This window comes from Girardinichthys multiradiatus, chromosome 24 (genome assembly GCF_021462225.1).
Source record: "Girardinichthys multiradiatus isolate DD_20200921_A chromosome 24, DD_fGirMul_XY1, whole genome shotgun sequence".
In the NCBI taxonomy this organism is placed as follows: domain Eukaryota; kingdom Metazoa; phylum Chordata; class Actinopteri; order Cyprinodontiformes; family Goodeidae; genus Girardinichthys; species Girardinichthys multiradiatus.
In genome coordinates this window covers 4639803-4655344 of record NC_061816.1, presented here as the reverse complement: position 1 = coordinate 4655344, position 15542 = coordinate 4639803, and the positions used below count along the sequence as shown (strand labels likewise).

Genomic DNA, 15542 nt, shown 5'->3' with positions numbered 1-15542 from the left:
TGAATGTGGAGTTCAGATGGTGAGTGAAGAGGAGAAGGTTTAGATGTGAGGAGACCTGAAACTGCTGCTTTGGTTCTCCAGCTTCTGGATGAGCTCAATGAGATTGGTTTAAATGTTGGATTCAAATGAAAGTTTGTTGCATTGAAACACTAACTGAGGTCATTTAGATCCAAGGTTCTTCTAGCTCAGCTTTGGAGTTTGATCTGTTTGCTGAAGAACTTTCACAACATGTTGGTGTTAGCATGTGGAGGAGAACATGCTAACTGGTTTGAACTGCTTAAAGATGTTTGACTGTCTTCAGAGACTTGTGTTCAGTTGTGATGTTGAGTTTCTGAAGGTTAGTTGAACTTCTTTCAGCAGTTTAGCTGAATTTAGCATGTTGTTCTCCAGATGCTGATGCTGAGATGTTTTGTAAGTTTCTGCTGAAATTCAGATCAGATGTTGGTGTTGAACCAATCTGGATGATCTGTTTTAGAGTCTCCATGTAAGAAAATTAGATTTGAATCCAGCTTTGAAGGCATTTTGATTGAGAAGATTCAGAAGCTGAAGAAAGCAGCAGCAGGTTCTACTCAGGTCCTCAGTTTTCCCTGTTGTTCTCCCAGTAGAACTCTACATTCCCAGTGAGTTTGATCTAGTTTCAGGTTTAAAGTCACTGGTATCAAAGTTTAGTTCAGCAGTGAAAGTGTGTCAGTGCAGAAGATCCAGAGTGTGCAATAAAATATATTTCCTGTGTTGTTTAGAAGTTCATAACCTCATCCATTTACCTCCTGAGAAGCCGGGGAGGAGACACGGCCCCCTCACACACTCTCTGCAGTAGGACTAGATCTTCTCTCCAGGTTGTAGCTCAGGCAGGACTTGAACCCAGGAACTCCACCACTGGCATCTTCTGGTCACAGGCAGGTCAACCACACCATCAGGTCTTCTCCTCTCTCATCTCTCTTCTCTTGGTGCTTTTAAACTTTTCAGTTTAACCCTGAACTCCTTTAAATACAGACTTTGAGGTTTTTCACAACAAATCAGCTCCTAAATGGTTCCTGATGAGAAGTTGAACCCAGACTTTTTTGAATCTCTACCCTACGGTCCATCATGTTGAGCTATTGGCTCACACTGGTTCAACTCTTTGAAATGTTGTTCAAAGTTCTCTCAAAGCTCTGGATTTTTTCAGTCTTGATCCCATGACCTCCATGTTGCTGATCTGTGAGCAAACACCTTGAGCTATCCAACCAGGCATTTTGCTGTTGTCTCCTAAAGCCTTTCAGTCATGACCTCTGACCTCAATCTGATGGATGGAGCTGACAGCAGCTGTTTTATCAACTAATGTGAATTTTCTTTCAACTTTACTAACCAATGTCAAGTTGAACATAATTTATGCTAAAGATCTATTAATATAATCTCTTTGGCCAGTTGAGGACTTGAACTAGGACACTAGATGTTATCTGTACTTGAGTCTATCCCACTAAGCTGTTGGCTGATTCAGGTTTACTGTATTTAGTTGGACTTTTATGTTTTTATTTCCATGGTTGGACTGAAGTTAATGTCACCACAGACTTTGATCCCATGCTGTCGGAGCTTTATTCCCTCCCTTCCTCCCCTTCTATTATGTTCTCACACATTGAAATCATGCTGGGGTTTGGTTATCTGCTGGCTTTCAGCACAGGTGACATCCAGCTCAACAGTGTTTGGCTCCAGCTGGAAAACATGGTTGAACTTTCTGAAGGTAAATGTGAATTTGTATCCAGTAACAGATCATTTCTATATCAGCCAGCCAAGGAATCATTTTATGTGTGTTTACTGTAACCTTCTGTTTTTATTTGCTTTTATTCATGCTGTCGTTTTTTACAGCTCTCACTTTTAGAGCAGTGGGTGGAAATTTGTTGCTGTTGTGTTATTTGACTTGTTTTATTTTCAGTCTAAATGTTTGATTAAAAACACATCATGAAAAATGAACATGACGCACTGAGTTCTTTCCTTCAGCATTTCATCTTGTTTTAGTCGTGTTAAATGTGTTTGTCAGTGTTTGGTTTCTTTATCCTCCAATTCTTAATAAAATGAGTCATTGAGTCAGAAAGTTGGACATTGCTTCTTAAAACTATTTGAAGGAAAACAAGGACATAAAAACAGACATTTCTTTATTCAAAGATTTGACAAAGTAGTCAAATAACACTGAATGCAGTTATTTCATCTTTTAGTTTGAAGCAGAACCTGTGGAAGTATCTGTGCTCCCTCTAGTGGACAGATTAGTTGTGGCAGAAGGTAACTGAGTTGGGACGCTGCACAGATATGATCATTCTTGATCAGTGTCTCCATGAATCAGATGTTTTCTGTGTTTTATACCCTGTCTGTCCTTCCTCCAGTTTGCTGTGTTTAAACCCTGACACAGTTGGTTTTAGATGAAGCCCATGCAGTTCATACTAACCAACACCTTGATCTACCAGGTCACACATGATACATGAAACATGGTTCAAACTTTCCACTCTGAGATCATCATCTCCAACAGTTTATCAGCAATGTTCCTCTCAGATGACTGGATGAAGAACAAAAGCCAACGTTTCTTTATCTCCATTCAGAAAGAAAACCTTTGATTGAGAACATCCGGTCAGTTTGACACAGTTACAGGTTTAAAGTTATTGGAATCAAAGTCAAGCTCACCAAGTGAGATAAATTCCCAGCAGTCAAAATGTCTCAGTCCAGAACATCCCGTTTGTTGGTGTCTGCAGCCTTCATACAGTGCAATAAAAATCAGTCAGAACCATTTCAACCTCAAACTGGTCTCATGTTGTAGAGACCATCCAACAGGTCGACGCTCTTGTGTCTCTTGTGTCTCAAACTTTTTATGGATCCATTTCCTTGTCAGCTTGTTGGTCCTCAGGAACCTTCAGAGAACCGACCCTACAGACTACAGGAGATCCTCTAACAGACGGAGCTATTTGATCACAGCTAAAACACTTTCCAACTATGACCAGTCTTCGTTTTCACTAATGCTCTTCATCATGGAAGAGTTTTGAAGCAATCTGAGCTAATCTGCCAGATGATGTCTTTTATCCTAGAAATATTTAGCTTCAAACATTTAACAAGCTCAAAGTGTGAAGTAGCAGGGATGCCACATGTAGTGCATATTATTTTACACAGTTTATCAGGAAAAACATGAATGCATGATGCATGTTTACAGGTCCTTCTCAAAATATTAGCATATTGTGATAAAGTTCATTATTTTCCATAATGTCATAATGAAAATTTAACATTCATATATTTTAGATTCATTGCACACTAACTGAAATATTTCAGGTCTTTTATTGTCTTAATACGGATGATTGTGGCATACAGCTCATGAAAACCCAAAATTCCTATCTCACAAAATTAGCATATTTCATCTGACCAATAAAAGAAAATTGTTTTTAATACAAAAAACGTCAACCTTCAAATAATCATGTACAGTTATGCACTCAATACTTGGTCAGGAATCCTTTTGCAGAAATGACTGCTTCAATGCGGCGTGGCATGGAGGCAATCAGCCTGTGGCACTGCTGAGGTCTTATGGAAGCCCAGGATGCTTCGATAGCGGCCTTTAGCTCATCCAGAGTGTTGGGTCTTGAGTCTCTCAACGTTCTCTTCACAATATCCCACAGATTCTCTATGGGGTTCAGGTCAGGAGAGTTGGCAGGCCAATTGAGCACAGTGATACCATGGTCAGTAAACCATTTACCAGTTGTTTTGGCACTGTGAGCAGGTGCCAGGTCGTGCTGAAAAATGAAATCTTCATCTCCATTAAGCTTTTCAGCAGATGGAAGCATGAAGTGCTCCAAAATCTCCTGATAGCTAGCTGCATTGACCCTGCCCTTGATAAAACACAGTGGACCAACACCAGCAGCTGACACGGCACCCCAGACCATCACTGACTGTGGGTACTTGACACTGGACTTCTGGCATTTTGGCATTTCCTTCTCCCCAGTCTTCCTCCAGACTCTGGCACCTTGATTTCCAAATGACGTGCAGAATTTGCTTTCATCCGAAAAAAGTACTTTGGACCACTGAGCAACAGTCCAGTGCTGCTTCTCTGTAGCCCAGGTCAGGCGCTTCTGCCGCTGTTTCTGGTTCAAAAGTGGCTTGACCTGGGGAATGCGGCACCTGTAGCCCATTTCCTGCACACGCCTGTGCACGGTGGCTCTGGATGTTTCTACTCCAGACTCAGTCCACTGCTTCCGCAGGTCCCCCAAGGTCTGGAATCGGCCCTTCTCCACAATCTTCCTCAGGGTCCGGTCACCTCTTCTCGTTGTGCAGCGTTTTCTGCCACACTTTTTCCTTCCCACAGACTTCCCACTGAGGTGCCTTGATACAGCACTCTGGGAACAGCCTATTAGTTCAGAAATGTCTTTCTGTGTCTTACCCTCTTGCTTGAGGGTGTCAATAGTGGCCTTCTGGACAGCAGTCAGGTCGGCAGTCTTACCCATGATTGGCGTTTTGAGTGATGAACCAGGCTGGGAGTTTTAAAGGCCTCAGGAATCTTTTGCAGGTGTTTAGAGTTAACTTGTTGATTCAGATGATTAGGTTCATAGCTCGTTTAGAGACCCTTTTAATGATATGCTAATTTTGTGAGATAGGAATTTTGGGTTTTCATGAGCTGTATGCCAAAATCATCCGTATTAAGACAATAAAAGACCTGAAATATTTCAGTTAGTGTGCAATGAATCTAAAATATATGAATGTTAAATTTTCATCATGACATTATGGAAAATAATTAACTTCATCACAATATGCTAATATTTTGAGAAGGACCTGTACAGCCTGTCTGATCCATGAATAAACTGAAGCTGAAATCAAGAGACAACAGAAACCGTAGCTAGCTCTCTGCATTTCCATTTTTTAAATCCATCTGCACCTGTTTACACCACTGATCAGACAGGGTCAGCCAAGGTCAAAGAAGACCCGCCTCCACATCAACAATGAAGCAGCTTTACTGAATTTTAAAGCTTAAAGAATGAAAAACGACAAACACTTTGCAGAAAATCAGCATTTAATTTGTAAAAAACCCTTGTTTTTATCAATGCAAATGAATAATACTTGTTCATTTTATTTTTTATTCTTAATTTTTAAGCATTTTATCCATCTATCCTTCGTCTAACAACCAAAATCTTTAGTTTCTCTGTAGAAGTTCCCAGACAAAAAGGAAAATGTCTTCCTTTCATCATGTTCTCAGTCTTCCATCTCTGAGATTTTTACATAAACCTGCCTCTCGCCCATAGACTGCTGGAGATAGGCACCAGCTCCCCCGCGACCCACTATGGAATAAGCGGTAGAAAATGACTGACTGACTGACTGACCTTAAAAAGAGACGCAGGCAGGACGGGTGACCAATGAGAAGACATACAGGAGAATGCTTTTAATTGTTGAATGCTAAAGTCTAGCCATCTTAAATGAAATACATATAGGTCTTTTTTTTATTTTTTATTTTTAGAAATTATCTTTTTGAGAAAGTAACCACTCAATTCTCAAACTGCTCAGATCTCATCCACTGATTGGTTGGTTCAGGCCGATGATTATGTCCACATCAAGAATCCAGCTCTCTGCATGTCCATTTTCAGAAATAATGGACATTAGAAAGTGGATGAAAACAAAGACCTCAGCAGAGAACATTGTGGGTTCATGCTCCACGTCTGATCAACCAGCTGCTCAGGACAGAGACAGCAGGCTCCCCCACAGAGTCACCTGCTGATGCTCCACCCAGTACAACCTTCACCTTCAGCCAGTTGGTCTTGGTGAGGAGCCACCAGCTCAGACAAAATTCCACTGATTTTCATTTATGTGAAAATCAGCTTCACATAAATGACTATAATCGCTCCTTTTAGCATCTTGCTGCAGTGAGACTGTCTGTATTATTCTGTTCAGACTGACTCTGCTTGTTGCTGTCCATAGAAAGTATGGAGGGAGCGACAGTGTATTTACTACTGTTGGCTTTAGTAACTTGAAGCATGCTACAGAAACGACATGAAGGACATCAGACATGCATGACTCTTTGGAAGAAAGAAAGTGGCTTGGTTCAAGTGTGAGGAAATTTCAGTAATGGTGAAATTCATCAAGCAAAATCTAGAAACATGGTGTGTGTGTAGGAAATTATAATCATTATAGAGAAGATAGTGCAGGATATCAGACATCTTGGATGGAACAAAGGATCTGAGTGGACTTAAAAAAGTCTAAATAATTGTTGAATATGTGGACCATAAACACACCATGAAAGAGGGACTACTATCATTGTTGACTTCTGAGAGCTATGATGTCCTCTCACTGACTGATTTGGTTTTTGGTGAGCTGTCAGATGCTGGTGTGGACACAAGCAACATTCTGAGTCCATGTACCGATGGGACCAGTGTGATGTCTGGGAGAGATGGAGGTCTGCAGGAACTGTTTCAGAATAAATTAGAAAGGGAAGTTCTGTAGATCCATAGTTTTAGTCATCAGCTTCACCTTGTTGTTGTCATTTCATCAGGAAGTGCAGCTGAATATTTTTGATATCCACAATCAGCTGTTTAAATTCCTGAGAAAGTCAACAGTAGCTACAAAGTATAAAAGGAGTAAAGCTTAAAGGACTTCTGGACCAATGGTGAAGTTGATACTGTGACACCATATGTGTGATTCTGAAATCCAACACAACACTTATAGAGTTTCAAAAAACACCAAATACCTGGAGAACAAGTGATGATTGGAACAATGCCAATATGGGACTCCATAAAACCATAATAGACCCAAAATCTAGATTTCCAACGAATGAGATGCACATCATTTTGGGACTGTTGGAGCCACCAAATAAAACACCCAAAGCCAGAAACATTAGCCTTACCACCATTCATCTCAAAGACACATCAGTTTTCAATAAAAAACTATGATGAGTTTCTGAACATTTGGAACAATAATCATGGCGGCACAATTGTTCCTTTTCTTCCCAAAAGACCCCTTCAGGCACCTGAATTGCTGCAGGATGATGTGATGAAGAAACACACCAAGAGCAGGATAGTGAACAGGAGGCCAAAAGCTTATTTCACCATTAGAGACTCTATTCTTGAGGAGATGGAATAAGCGGTAGAAAATGACTGACTGACTGTTTAATTCCAGATTCTTTTGAATGTTGGATTCTAAAGGCTAACTATCCAATCAATTAATTAATGAGTCATTTGTGTTTTTTTCCCACTTCTACTGAAACAATATTCCTACTATCATACATGATTGTTAAACCAAGGGTAAAAGAAAACATAATTGTTAAATTACAACCTAGAACTCCTTTGTGTGTCATTTCAGTGAGTTATATTGTCTTCAATATTAAGAATTACATTTCTAATGAGAAAGAACCAATCCTTTTGAATGAGATGAAAGACATAAACAAAGTCCCAAACCCTCTATGAAGCTGAAAATGTACTTTGAATTTAAGTTGTGTTGGTATTACTTCAAATGCTGAAAGAACAATCTGGACAATTTTAAGCTTTTTTCACATATCTGCTGCTTTGAGGTGACTTCAATGAACTATGTTTGTGTGATGTTTAAATATATTCAGTAATATTCAGCAGTGTGTCTATTTCAGATTTTACATATCAAAAAAACCAACCAAACCCAAAAAAAAATGTACGTCTCAACTGCAGCTCTTCATTACAGTCTGTTGAGAGAAAAACAAGTAGTTCAACTTTTACAGAACATGAATGCAAGAACAGTTCTGCAAGGAAACCATTTAAGGATAATACAGAACGTTCTGCTACTGTTAGCAAAATATGAAACTGTTATTTCTTCACTAGGTTATTCAAACAATGTGCAATTATGACAACAAGTTAGGTCAAGGTCTGTTTATAATAATGTGCTGTTGGGGATAAACTGTGTAGCTAAGGACTATCGTTAAAGTACTTGGAAAATTTACAGCCATATTTACTGCAGAAACTATCAGAGAACCAATGAAAGTCTGCACTAGTATAGAAAATATGACGACACTGAAGACATTTTAAAAGCTCCAATGAAACTCTTTAATGTAAGACTCTGGAGAACATTTTAGGACTTTGCTTAAACCCTGGACATACTGCAACATTTCCTGATATCAAGAAGTCAAGAAACATGTGGGATGGTTCTGTTCGGACACGTTTGGATTCTTCAGATGATCTCAGTGTTGTTTGATAGTTGATCTCTAGTTTATTAATAGTTTATTAATATTATTAAAAGTATTCATCAGTTTCAGAACAGAATCAGAATTATAATGATGCACAGATCAGCAAGCTTTTATTTTGAAGCATCTACAGGGGTTGGACGATGAAATTGAAACACCTGGTTTTAGACCACAATAATTTATTAGTATGGTGTAGGGCCTCCTTTTGCAGCCAATACAGCATCAATTTGTCTTGGGAATGACATAAACAAGTCCTTCACAGTGGTCAGAGGGATTTTAAGCCATTCTTCTTGCAGGATAGTGGCCAGGTCACTACGTGATACTGGTGGAGGAAAACGTTTCCTGACTCGCTCCTCCAAAACACCCCAAAGTGGCTCAATAATATTTAGATCTGGTGACTGTGCAGGCCATGGGAGATGTTCAACTTCACTTTCATGTTCATCAAACCAATCTTTCACCAGTCTTGCTGTGTGTATTGGTGCATTGTCATCCTGATACACGGCACCGCCTTCAGGATACAATGTTTGAACCATTGGATGCACATGGTCCTCAAGAATGGTTCGGTAGTCCTTGGCAGTGACGCGCCCATCTAGCACAAGTATTGGCCAAGGGAATACCATGATATGGCAGCCCAAACCATCACTGATCCACCCCCATGCTTCACTCTGGGCATGCAACAGTCTGGGTGGTACGCTTCTTTGGGGCTTCTCCACACTGTAACTCTCCCGGATGTGGGGAAAAGAGTAAAGGTGGATTCATCAGAGAACAATACATGTTTCACATTGTCCACAGCCCAAGATTTGCGCTCCTCGCACCATTGAAACCGACGTTTGGCATTGGCATGAGTGACCAAAGGTTTGGCTATAGCAGCCCGGCCGTGTATATTGACCCTGTGGAGCTCCCGACGGACAGTTCTGGTGGAAACAGGAGAGTTGAGGTGCACATTTATTTCTGCCGTGATTGGGGCAGCCGTGGTTTTATGTTTTTTGGATACAATCCGGGTTAGCACCCGAACATCCCTTTCAGACAGCTTCCTCTTGCGTCCACAGTTAATCCTGTTGGATGTGGTTCGTCCTTCTTGGTGGTATGCTGACATTACCCTGGATACCGTGGCTCTTGATACATCACAAAGACTTGCTGTCTTGGTCATAGATGCGCCAGCAAGACGTGCACCAACAATTTGTCCTCTTTTGAACTCTGGTATGTCACCCATAATGTTGTGTGCATTTCAATATTTTGAGCAAAACTGTGCTCTTACCCTGCTAATTGAACCTTCACACTCTGCTCTTACTGGTGAAATGTGCAATCAATGAAGACTGGCTACCAGGCTGGTCCAATTTAGCCATGAAACCTCCCACACTAAAATGACAGGTGTTTCAGTTTCATTGTCCAACCCCTGTATAAATTAATTATATTAATGCACCTCTTTACTTTTCTCTGACCTTAAGATTTAAAGTTAAAAGCCAACTCAGTATTTTTCTTTGCATTTGCTAAACAACTAAACTTTCATTTCTAGAATAAGTTCAAAAGTTCTTCATTGGAATAACAGCTTAATGGATGTTTTGGTTTTTTTCTCTTTATACTTGGATACTTGGATTTTTGCTTTTAAAAGTATCTTTACTTCTTGGTGCAGCAAGAATATGAACTGATGTGATTTATTTAGTTTATTCATTTATTATGTCCTGCATTAGTTTGTATTTGTATATTAATATTTATAGTTTTTGTATTTTAAAGTGTTTTTGATGGAGCTAAAAGGCTCATCTGGGACCAGATGTTGCTGATAGTTTTAACCTGTAAATTCTGTGTTGTTTTAAAAATACGTATTAATAGAAATAACAGAGTTTAGATAAAAACTAGAAGAACTGATAGCAGTTAGTAATAAACTGTGGAGATGGTCTGTCAGGGTTTAGTGAGGGAGGGTCTCCTTTCTGTCTAAAGATCAGTGTTTCCTTTCATCGTGTCCTTGTTTTTTCTGCTTGTAAAACTAAAATATTGCAAGACTGTTTGTCTGTTGAAAAAAACACACATTTATAAATACAACATAAAACGAACCGTAGATGTAGGAAGGATGTTTCACATTTCCTCCTAATCTATAGATTAAAGGACAATGTGATTAATGGAGAAAATGATTTACTTAGAAATAAATGTTCACAGATTTTAAAGAGTTATTTCCAGACTCATCTGAAGGGAGCGTTTCTAAAAAGTCAAAACTACTTTGTAGTTTTCAGATTCTTTCAGGACTGACTTTCCATCTGTTCTGGAATGTAATCAGATTAATGTAATAAGGTCATATTTATTTACTCCAGACAGTTTCTAATCCAGCTTTTCCTCCCTAAAGGTTGCTTTAAGAAGGCAGCAGGTCCAGGAAGAAGAACTCAGCATCATGACTCCTGTGACCTTCGCTGGTCCTGATGTGAAGGTGACAAACAAAGCTGCTGCTGATCTCTTCTCTATGGTTGGTCAATCCAGCCACCCGCCAACACTGGCAGCTCATCTCTGGCTGTCAGGTGAATCGCTGCTGTCAGAATACTGAATCCTTTCCTGTCATTGGTTTCATTTCCAGCCAATCATCTTGCAGGTGATGAGGTGGCTCGTTAGCAGGGAAGCTCAATTTTTCCCTTCTTTGCTGTGTGAAAAATGTGAACTTTGACCTCACAGCAGTGAGAGTTGATTGTGATGGAAAAAGGAGATAAACACTCATTGATCTGATCATGACAAGACCTGCTGTGGAGAGGGACAACAGATGCTCAGAGTCTTTGTTGTGTAGGAGCTAAAGATCATGGTCTCCCTGAGAAGAATGTGGTCTTGATGATCAGGAAAGACCAACAGGTAGCTGCTAATTATCTTCTGTTCATCCAGGAAGAATAATCCATCGTCATCAAACAGCTCCATCTTGATCAATTCAAATATCATTGAACAGTTCATTCATTCTAGTCATTCAGTTCAACAAGTGAAACACAGATATAGATTCATGACACACAGAGTGATGTAGTTCAGATGTTTATTTCTAGTTTGGATGATTATGGATTATCATTCATGAAACCCCCAAATTCAGTTCATCAATCATCAGGAAGATGCTGACGTGACAGTTGTCCAGCAGACAGTCATTGATACCTTCCACAAGGAGGGGAAGCTGTTGCTAAAGAAGCTGGCTGTTCACAGGCTGCTGGATCCATTCATATTAATGGAAAGTTGAGTGGAAGAAGAAAAGATGCACAGACAACAGGAAAACCTGCAGCCTTGAGAGGATTATAAGGCTTCACTGCAGCAGGAGTTGGTGCTTCAAGAGCCTCCAGACAGACGTATCAGAACATGAGCTACAACAGTTGTTACATTCCTGGTGTTAAACCCAGAGAGCCAAAAATACCAGGTTTAATGATCAAGCTATCACTGTGGTTGATTGGCCACCAAACGCTCCTGATCTGAACTCTATAGAGCGCAGCTCAGCAAAACTTGTCAAAGCAAAGAGACATTTAGTCCCCTTTACTCCTAATCAGAAGAATCTGTCATCATCCTTTGAAAAATAATGAATTTAACTTAATAATTATTCACTACCAATCTGTTGAAGATCCTCAGGGAAACTCTTTATTTTCTTGTTTAGCTTTTTGTTCTACAACTAAATTAGTTAAAAAATTTTAAATCCATGTTTTAAAATGTAACATTAAGTATGTCCAGACATAAACATTGATTTTATTGGTCTGATGTATTATTTTAACTGAATTTTGGGTTTTCAAAGATTATGGATCATCCGTAAATATAATCATTAAAGTGAACAGAAACAAACACTTGAAATATATGTGTAATAAATCTATTAATATATGAGTTTTTAACTGAATTACTGCAATGAATAAACTTTTAGATTAAATTATAATGTATTTTATTTTGAAGGGGTTTTGTTACTTCATACTTAAAACTAAACATAACTGTCACCAGCAGGTGGCGCTGTTTAATCACTAACTTCTCCACCCATAAACCACCTTCCTCAACAAACAATTCATTCAACTAAAGTAAAAACCTTTGAGGTTTTTTACTGAAGCTGAAAATAATGATGTCAAAGAATGTGATAAAATAAATGTTTACTTTAGTTTTGCACATAAAGACAAAAACTGCATCAATATTTTACATAATAACAAGACTGATAAAAGGTCAATAACAACACAGTTTATTGAGACAATCTTGGTTTTATTATTTGTCATTTCTTTTTCCAGGAAGCTGCTCTTCATCGTCTTCCAGCCTCTCAGCTGCTGTTCAGCCTCATTCTGAGGGAACATCTGACCTGCTTCTGGAAACCTCCTATTACAGTTTCTAGCAGCCATCACGCTGCTCCACCTACTCTGACAATCTGTCCAACTAGCAACAGTAGCAGGTAACCCACACTAACCAGTCCAGTTAGGCTCTAAGACCTAACCATCATTAAATGGCTCTGTGGCAGGTATTTAACCCGACAATCACAGCTGAGGAACTTAGTCTTACATGTGAAAGCTGCGGTCATCAGGAGTCAGTGTCTAACCTGCCTCAGAAGAGGACATTTGTTCTGCAGTTTTACACACAACAAACAAACATTTATTTTAGTAACTTAGAGTCCCTGAAGCTTCACTGCAGCTTCTGTTATTCATAAATAGATGTTAGTATTAAAAAAGTAGATTTATTGATAAAACTCAAATGTTTTGCTGCTTATAGGAGACCTTTTTCAGACAGTTTTAGTGAGTTAAGGAAGTAAAACTTCATTTGAGGACATGTTTCAGACATACATTACAAAGTGATTTACATCCAATCATCTTCAGTAAAAACACTTTAAATCACAGCAGATAGGAGGAGAACAGCCCTAAATTACATGTAGGGGTGTACTTACTTTTGTTGCCAGCAGTTTAGACATTACTGGCTGTGTTGAGTTATTTTGAGGAGTCAGTAAATTTATTCTGTTATACAAGCTGCACACTGACTACTTTACATTGTATCAAAGGGTCATATCTTCAGTGTTGTCTCATGAAAAGATACAATTAAATATTTACTCAAATGTGAGGGGTGTACTAACTTATGTGAGACACTGTAAATATTAGCTTGTAGTGCTAACAGTGATTAACCAGGTCATTAAGCTCAACTTGCAGGTCTGTTGATTTTCTGCCTAGCAACTAGAACCTGTTAGTCTGGATTTCAGGTTTTTCTAGAGCCAGCTTCTAACTTCAGAGGTAAATGAAAACCAGGACAAGTAGCAACCGGTTCTTATCCTCGGTTCTCTTTTTAATTAATGATCAGGGCAGCACTACGATGTGTGTCAGAGAGTAGTTGCTTATTGCTAAGATGTTGCTGTTTTTAAAACGTAGTTGTTCTGCTTCACAATAAAAGTCATCTCAGGGGACTTTTCAGAAAACCAAACAGATCCAGTTTTAATATGTTTTTATTTCAGTCCACTTCCATTAGATTCATATTAAAATCCATTTACAATCCTAATTAGTAACAAACCTCCCAGTCTGGTCCATCTTAAGCCAGTGAGACCCCTGACCTGACCGGGGTCTCAGTATCGAGGAGAAAATGCAACCAGAGTCTGTTTTTAAGGGTTTTCAAGATGGAGCTCTGACCTAAGATAACCCTCTGACTGAAAGAGGTGAAGCATTTATGGAGTTTCATTTCTGCTCAACAGAAATGTTTTTGACCTGCAGTTCATAATATTAGGAACGTTTCAGTAAAGTATTTATCTTTGACTCATTGTAACGAGTCAGTTTTACAATCTTTGGTAATCCTGTCCTTTTCATACAATCTTTACAGAAGTGAATTAAACACCATGTTGGTCTGGGGTGATATGATGTTAATAGATGGAGAAGGAGGGCTGAAGATCTGCTAACGCTGAGAGATCATGATATCATCTATAACATCAGCCTCCTTAATAATATTTCTCTGTTCAGTTGGTTGCAAACATAAAACTGAAAACCACAAATCAAATGGCAGCAACTCATTTAGACGTCTAGACGTGCTGAAGTTCAAACTGTGCATCAGAATGGGGAAGAAAGGCAATATATTATATATCATTATATAATTATATTGTTTGATAAATAACTTCTAAATGTTTTTCACCTCAAAGTGAAATATATATATATATTTATATATATATAAATAAAGTTGCATTAACAATTTTATAAAATGCATAGAAAACAAAACAAAAACAAAAAACCACTCGTCCAAAATAAATTAGAATTAGTTCTAAATACCAGTCAGTAACTTTGACCCAAAACCTCCAGGTGTCTGCTAGGCAGCTGAATATGAAGATAGATTTAATTTTTCAACATCACAGTGAGTCTAATTATACGTTAAAGTCATCAAAGTTCATCAGAAAGTTTAAATGACCTAGTCAAAGTCCAGAACTAAATTATTGTAGGGTCGTCCAAAGAGAGCTGTGGACAAGAGATGTTCTCCCAGTCTGATAGATGTGAAGAACTTTAGCAAGGCTGAGGAGCAGTTATGATGAAGTGAAGATGTGTGAAGCTGACAGACTCCAACCAAAGAAGACTGGAGTCTAAACTTGAACCAAAAGCTGCTTCAAAGTATCAGTCACAGGGTGCACATAGTTTTTCCCCTCTAACAGATTAGTTTTTCAGTTGAATTGTATGAGATACTCGCTACATTATATGTGGAGAAAGTTTAATGATTTATCATCGTCTCATTTCCAACAAGCCAACATAAAAACCTGGTATTTTAACAGCGGTGTGGAGACTTGAGGGTCACTGTAGAGGTCAGGTTTTTATTTTTATTAAACTAGATGTTTTGGACAAAACCTTGAGCTGAAACACTGGAGCCAAGTTTTTGTTTCTTTTAATTACGTAATTTAAAAACAAATTGTGTTTATTAATTTCACATTTTACGCAATATGAATAATGTAATTTATACTATAGTATTTATTTAAACACAGTGGGCCCTTTCTCAGTTTCCTCTTTGATCCATTCTAAGACGTTTTTTTTCTGCTTTGTTAAGCAGCATTTCAGTTTATTTTGGTCTAATTAACTAGATTTAACATTAATCACTGGGAATGGGTTTAGAGATTGGGGTTTTCTGGGGGGAGGGGGATCTTTGGGTTGTAATCTGCTAATCGGCCACTAGATGCCGCTGCATCTTACTGTATGTACTCACTGCATCTTTAAAGTATATTTTGTTTTTCACCAATATTTTTCTAACTAGACATGATGAAACTGTGTTGTAGTGAAGACGTTACGCAGCAAATAAATCTCATTTATTTAATATCTGTGAAATTCTTTAAAAATTTTAATTTTACATAAAAATATTTTTTCTGAACAGCAGCGTTATAAAGGTACAAAAACTAAGATGTTTTTCTGGTTTCAACATGTTTGTCTCCAGGTTAAAGTTTATTCCAGATTGTTTGCTGGCAGATAAAAACCAAAGAGGCAGGTTAGATATA

General features: G+C 38.5%; 1 protein-coding gene and 2 pseudogenes across 1 annotated transcript in view; 2 read left to right on the top strand and 1 right to left on the bottom strand.

The window, feature by feature from the left end:
- Positions 1 to 15542, bottom strand: part of LOC124861512 (protein NLRC3-like) — a 737509-nt gene that overhangs the window by 111171 nt on the left and 610796 nt on the right. The gene's annotated exons all lie outside the window — the stretch shown is intronic.
- Positions 1 to 15542, top strand: part of LOC124861399 — a 58724-nt pseudogene that overhangs the window by 23269 nt on the left and 19913 nt on the right.
- Positions 7212 to 12685, top strand: LOC124861158 (annotated as a pseudogene).